The 6,030-nt window shown below is 54.9% G+C and overlaps 1 long non-coding RNA gene across 1 annotated transcript; it reads right to left on the bottom strand.

Annotated features, from left to right (window-relative positions):
* Positions 1 to 1,448: 1,448 nt before the first annotated feature.
* Positions 1,449 to 3,946, bottom strand: LOC145536587 (uncharacterized). The gene is made up of 3 exons (XR_014075913.1): positions 2,429 to 3,946; positions 1,970 to 2,098; positions 1,449 to 1,790 (listed from the first exon to the last, which is right to left on the bottom strand). It is a non-coding gene; the product is annotated as an uncharacterized LOC145536587 (long non-coding RNA).
* Positions 3,947 to 6,030: the final 2,084 nt, after the last annotated feature.

A 6,030-nucleotide genomic window follows, 5' to 3' on the forward strand; every position in this document is an offset into this window, starting at 1 on the left:
GGGCTGGGCCGCCTGGGGCTCCAGGCACACAGACTGCAGGGTCTCCAGGCTGGGGACTTACATCATGCCCCCAAGAAGCACCGGTGGGACCGCCTGGACTCAAGGGCTGAGGGAAGGGCAATACCCCCTAGGACACCCCCAGTCTCTTGCCCTCTCCTGCTGGCACAACTCTCATGGCTTTCCCTTCCCCAAGAACAATGTCTTGAGGCTATCCAGAGGGCCGGAGGTACCGGGGGACCTCAACTGGAATGTGACCCTGTGTCTACTGGCCTGCTGGTCCACTTCTGTGTCTAGAAGGGGGTCAAGTCAACAGGCAAGGTACAGCCGGGGGAGACCACGGGGCTGGGGCAGCACTGCCTGGGCGTGGGGTTCATCTGCCAGGGACCACTGGTGCCACGGGAGGTGACTGCATCAGGGGTTGTACTTCAATCCGGTCCCTGAGCCCCACCCCCTGGCCGGAGAGTCCTCGGCCCCCCCAGCAGACTTCCCTCACCCCCACTGGAAGGGAAGAGCCACCAGCAGTGGCTGACCCTTTCCTGTGTGGGGGGCATCCCTGTCCCACCTTTCCACCCTCCCAGTTTCTGTTGATTCTGGCTCCCAGTCAGTTTTAGGGCGTGCAAAGACCTGGTCTACTGCCTATGTCTGTCCCCTGCTCTGTGGCCAAGAGGACACGAGCGGGGAGCCTGGACATGTCAATGTATGGCAGTAACCACTGTAATATTGTAAAGTAATTAGCCTCCAATTAAAAAGATAAATTAAGTTTTAAAAAAAGCAAGAGAGAAGTAAACAGTTAGGTCAGCATTTCTAATTGTTGGAATATAGTAATACTTTAAGGAAATAACCGTTAAAGGAAAGATTTATAAATTCCACTAATTCATTAACCATCGTAATGAAAAACGTGGAAACAACTTACATGTTCCATAATGAGATTATTATTGTTGTTGTTGTTTTTATTTAAAGACCCAATTTTACTTTTTTGGCCACGCCACACGACATGTGGGATCGTAGTTCTGCTGCCAGGGACTGAACCTGCAGCCCTTACACTGGAAGTGCATAGTCTTATCCACCGGACTGCCTGGGAAGTCCCAATAATTACATTATCATGCATCTTATATCTATTCAATAACACATTTCTGAAGAGATTTTAGAAAGTGGAAAAGCTTGTATACTAAATGAAAAAAAATTCAGGAAAAAAATTAAAGCTAAACTTGATAACTTCTACATCACATGCTGTTATGTATTTAATGTGCAAGTACACCTAGAAAATATTCTTAAATGTTGACAGTATTTAGTGCTGAACATAGGGCTCGATTTTCATTTTCTGAAATTGTTTTCAATTCCCTTGTAATTGGAATTCAAACATCTGAATTTCAGTACCTTCCCTCTAACACGAGAACAAAGATAAAAAATGTTTTTAAAATCCAGAAGCGCATTAGCTGAAAAGAAACTGGGGCACAAAAAGTGACTCAGCTTTATTTTCTGCTGTAACAAACACTGAAGCACCCCACTCCTCAAGCAGCAGGGCAACAAAGCAAGTGAACCAACAGAGACCAAAGGCCAGTAAAGGCAAAAACTTAGACTCAAATAACAAAGTGGCGATGCCTCTTAGTTTGAATTCCCTATGCCCCGCCGAGCAGGGGACACAAGGTTAGGCCTCAGCCCCTTTCCTCAGCGAGGTGGGAGCCCAAGGCTCCGAATGTTCCGAATCACCAGGGAAAGCTGATCGAGGAATGGGTTCATGGAAAGTCGGATGAAAGCCAGGTCTTCACAGGTCTTCAGCAGTGCATGTACTAAAAGCAGGGAAAAGAAAATCAGGTTAAAGGGAAGATTGCTCCTGTAGGTCCAGGGTACCAACCCCCCTCCTTATACCAAGCCCCTCAGTGTCTCCATCATAGCACGCTTAAGAGGGAGCTCAGACCACAGCACCTGCCACCCCCCACTTCCCAAGGCAAACTCGTCTGGAACTGACACAAGCAGGTCACTGCCATTCACTGCGAATTCCTTCCGAACCAATCCTTGGTGGCGTTGGGCATCTTGGAGCAGATTTCTGCGAGCCATGTCTGCCTCCAGGGGTGACTGGAAAGGCACTCTGAGTGTGCTGGGAGAGACACGGTTAAGGCACCACCCATTACAGAATTTGCTGATTATCTCGGGCTTCCTCGCACCTCAGAGGCCTGCTTTTACCCCAGGATGCCCATCCTCCTGACCACAACCTGAGACCACCCTGAGCTGCCTCCCTAACCCTTCTGTCCATCTTCCCCACCCTCCAGGCTCCTCAGGCCTTGACAACCTCCTTTCCTGCCAGGCTGCCCAGTCCTGCTGCCCCGGATCGCCCCCGTACTCCCTTCTATCCCTTCCTCAGGCTGCCGGCATGTTTCCCTCCACCACACCACTGACCCCGCCCAGAAAGGCTCCCTGAAAAGGATACAGCACCACCTCTCCACGTCTAGGCCTTACAGCCAAGGGTGCTACATCTCCAGCGGGTCCTAGGCCACCTGGTGCCCGCTCACCCCGGGGACGAGCTCCAGCGTCTTCCATCACCGCTCTTCCTCTGCCAGGCCCACCCCCGCCTTCTGGGGCCCGGGGACGATCCTCACCTTCAGCGCTGCCTGAACCACTCTGGCAAGGAGGTGCTCTGGAGCTATGCTGGTCATCTCGGCCCTCTGCGCCACCGGCACCACCACCCGACGCCTGCATGGCTGCTGTGCGTCTCCCTCAGACGCCAAATAAGGGGCGGAGAGACTGGGCCGCTCACGAAGTCCCTCCCCTTCTGCGCAAGGACGCCAAAAGTGCGCCTGCGCACACAGCCCAGCCACCCACGGGCTGCTATGGAGACCGTGTGAGGCTGGAGGGACTCGGCTCTGTCACAACGCCACGCTCCTTTCAGGTGCCCCCGATGCGCCTGCGCACACGGGCCCCTCCAGTGCCGGCTCAGATGGCGTGGAATGGAGCCCGCCAAGTGTCCACAGAGACGCCACTGAGACACAAATGCCGACTTTCCCGTCTCATGGCCTAAAGCTAGTTCCACAATGCGACTTTCGTTTCTCCAACGTATGCCACAGAAGGGTCTCACTGGACTAAGGTGGGAGTCGAGGGCAAGGGGCCAAGCCACACCACCCACCCTGGTCCCCTTTTTGCCCAGTCCACATCATAGCTGTGTTCTTTGACCGTAGTGATAGCTAGCACTTCCTATGGTCCAAGCGTTATTTCAAGTGCTTTCATGTGTTCGTCCATCACGTCCGTTTTCAGACAGTATTGCCATGGCACAGGCCTCCCTTGTGGTTCAGCTGCTAAAGAATCTGCCTGCAGTGTGGGAGACCTGGGTTTGATCTCTGGGTTGGCAAGATCCCCTGGAGAAGGGAAAGGCTACCCACTCCAGTATTCAGGCCTGGAAAATTCCGTGGACTGTATAGTCCATGGGGTCGCAAAGAGTCAGACATGACTGAGCGACTTTCACTTCACTTCACTTCATAAAATGAGAAAATACTCCAAAATTAATACTGAATGGCAGTAAACTACTGTCTTATTCTCCGGCTTCTTACATTGTCTTCACTTATGTTGTACTCCTTGAATATCTGCATCTCAGAACTTCCCCTCCAACCAGAAGACAAATAGAGTATTAAGAAGTGCAGAAGCTAAAACTAGTCAGAGAGGGCACAGTAGCTCAGTTTCATTTTCTGCAGTCAACAATCACCAAACAAAGTATGTGGACCCCGAACCCCCCAGCAGCAGCACAGGCACAAGATGAAGCAGAAATCAATGCCCTCGGGAAGGACACTTGAGGCTAGGGCACATGCGCTAGATTTAACCCTGACTTTCGTGCAGAGGCTTAGTAGAAAGGGCGGGGGGGGGCGCATAGTGCCGCATGGTCCGCATCACCAGGGAAATCTGCAGACAGAGGGTGATGGACGTCTGGAGCAGGGCATGGTCTTCAGCACTCAATTGGCTAAAATAAGGAGGGAAGATGAAATTCAAGCTCCCGACAAGAAGGAGGAAGTGGAGCATGTCCTTCCTCTGTCCCCGCACACTGACAAGCCCAGAGCACCACATTTCTCCTTTAGGCTTAACCCTCCATTATGGCTCCTCCCGGGCCAAGACGGGCCCTGGCCACTGCCCACCACCCCCTCCCCAGCCTGGGCCCCTGCCCCCTTTAGAACTGACAGAACCAACAAGCAGCCATTAACATTGAGCTCCTTCTGAACTGGCGCTCACAGCGGAGTACTTTGAGACAGGAAGTTGCGGGCGATTTTTGCCTGAGCGAGCGATGCAAAAGGTACGGTGAGAATGCTGGTGGAGATATGGTTAAGGCACCATCCACATTTCTCATTTTGCCTGTATGTCAAGCTCCCTGCTCACGGAGACCCGCCTTCTCCCACAAGGTCGCCGCTGGACACTTTGGATATCACTGCCCCGACCCTCTGGATCCCTTCAGGTTGCTTTTCCTCACCACCGTGCCCTGGCAGCCAGACCACCCCTGACCCATACCCTTCAGCCCCCCAGAGTATCCTCCTCCTACACTTTAGGCCCCGCTGCCTGCAACCACCCAAACCACCCCTAGCCCACACCCGGAACCCCATGGCCGCTCGGCCCACTGGGGCTCCTGGAATAGGATACAACTGAACTGGTCAGTTACTCAGAACTCTGGCTCTGGGTGCAGTGTCTCTTCCCAACTGTGGTGTCTGAGGTAACCCCAGGATCTGCAGAATGTCACCAACTGCACCACCTGACTCTCCTGCAGCGCTAGGGCCTCTGGGATCACTCAGGTCGCCGGGGTCGCCAGGGACTGTAGGACTGACAGCGTCACCAGGGCCAGCTGGGTCACCGGGCCATCGCGGCCACCAGCATCACCCAGCACACCTCGGCTGACACGTGCCGTGCCCGCTACAAAGGCCATGGCACCTGCATCTTCATCGGCTGTCCTCGTGGCTCCTCCACCATGTGCCTCGGACTCCATCTTGAACCCCTCTCCCCCTCACTCCGCGTTGGGAAAGACTGAACCCTCCCTATAGAACTGATCCCCGTAGTGCGACATGCAACTCAGCATCGGCAGAGCGCCTGCACAAACACACCCTGGTCCTGCCTCCCGATAGGTTCCCACCAACAGTTGGCTCCCACAGTGGCTGCAGGCTCTCCGGCAATAGGCGCTCCCTGCAGAAGCTTCAAGCGATCACCCGATGTGTCACCCCAATGAGCCTGCACAGACACACCCACGTGGTCTGGGCCGTCTAAGTCAGCCCTGCCTCAGGCCTGGAAACCTGGTAAACGGCTTAGCCAGGAAGCCGCTGGGTAGCACTCCACCCTTTATTGTGTCGGCAGCTCCTCAGTGCGCATGCTCAAACAGACCCCACCCCACTCCTCAGGGCACGTGCCTGTTTCCCGTCCAAGCCTGCAAACCCCAGTGAGTCCTGGTCCCTGTGCACCTCCGAGACTGCAGTGCTACCAACCTGGCCACGCTCACAGGTGACCATCCTGCTGAGCGCAGGTCCTTGTTATTGACTTCCGGAAGGGAGTCGGGCACCCCTGGGTCAGGGCCGGTCTATCCCTCTGGTGTCCCACACGTAGGTCACGTCAGTGCAAATGTATCTGTGTGCGTGAGTGCATGGGCAGGTGCATGCCCATGGGCGTGTGCATGGGTGTGTTTCTGAGAGAGAGCACGTGCACAGGTTCACACGCATAGGCGTGTGCGTGTGTCTGTTTTTGCAGGTGTCTGCACGTGGGCATGTATGTGGGCAGGAGAGCATGTGGTCAGGTGCATGCACGCGGGCGTGTGAGTGTGCATGTGTGTGTGAAAGAGCACGGGTCAGATTAATGCACATGGGTGTCTCCGTGTGTGTGTGCTTGCACAGGTGCCTTCACATGGGAGTGGGGCGACCCGGCTCTGGAGTCCTGAGACTAGGGGTGTAGAGGGGGCTGTGCCTGCCCGCCTGGGGAGGGAAGCGGGGACTTCTGTGGGACTCACTGGGGACGGCGTGGGGCTGGGCCGCCTGGGGGTCCGGGCACACAGACTGCAGGGACTCCAGGCTGGGGACT

Source organism: Giraffa tippelskirchi, chromosome X (genome assembly GCF_054371585.1).
Source record: "Giraffa tippelskirchi isolate mGirTip1 chromosome X, T2T-mGirTip1v1.2.pri, whole genome shotgun sequence".
Classification (NCBI taxonomy): domain Eukaryota; kingdom Metazoa; phylum Chordata; class Mammalia; order Artiodactyla; family Giraffidae; genus Giraffa; species Giraffa tippelskirchi.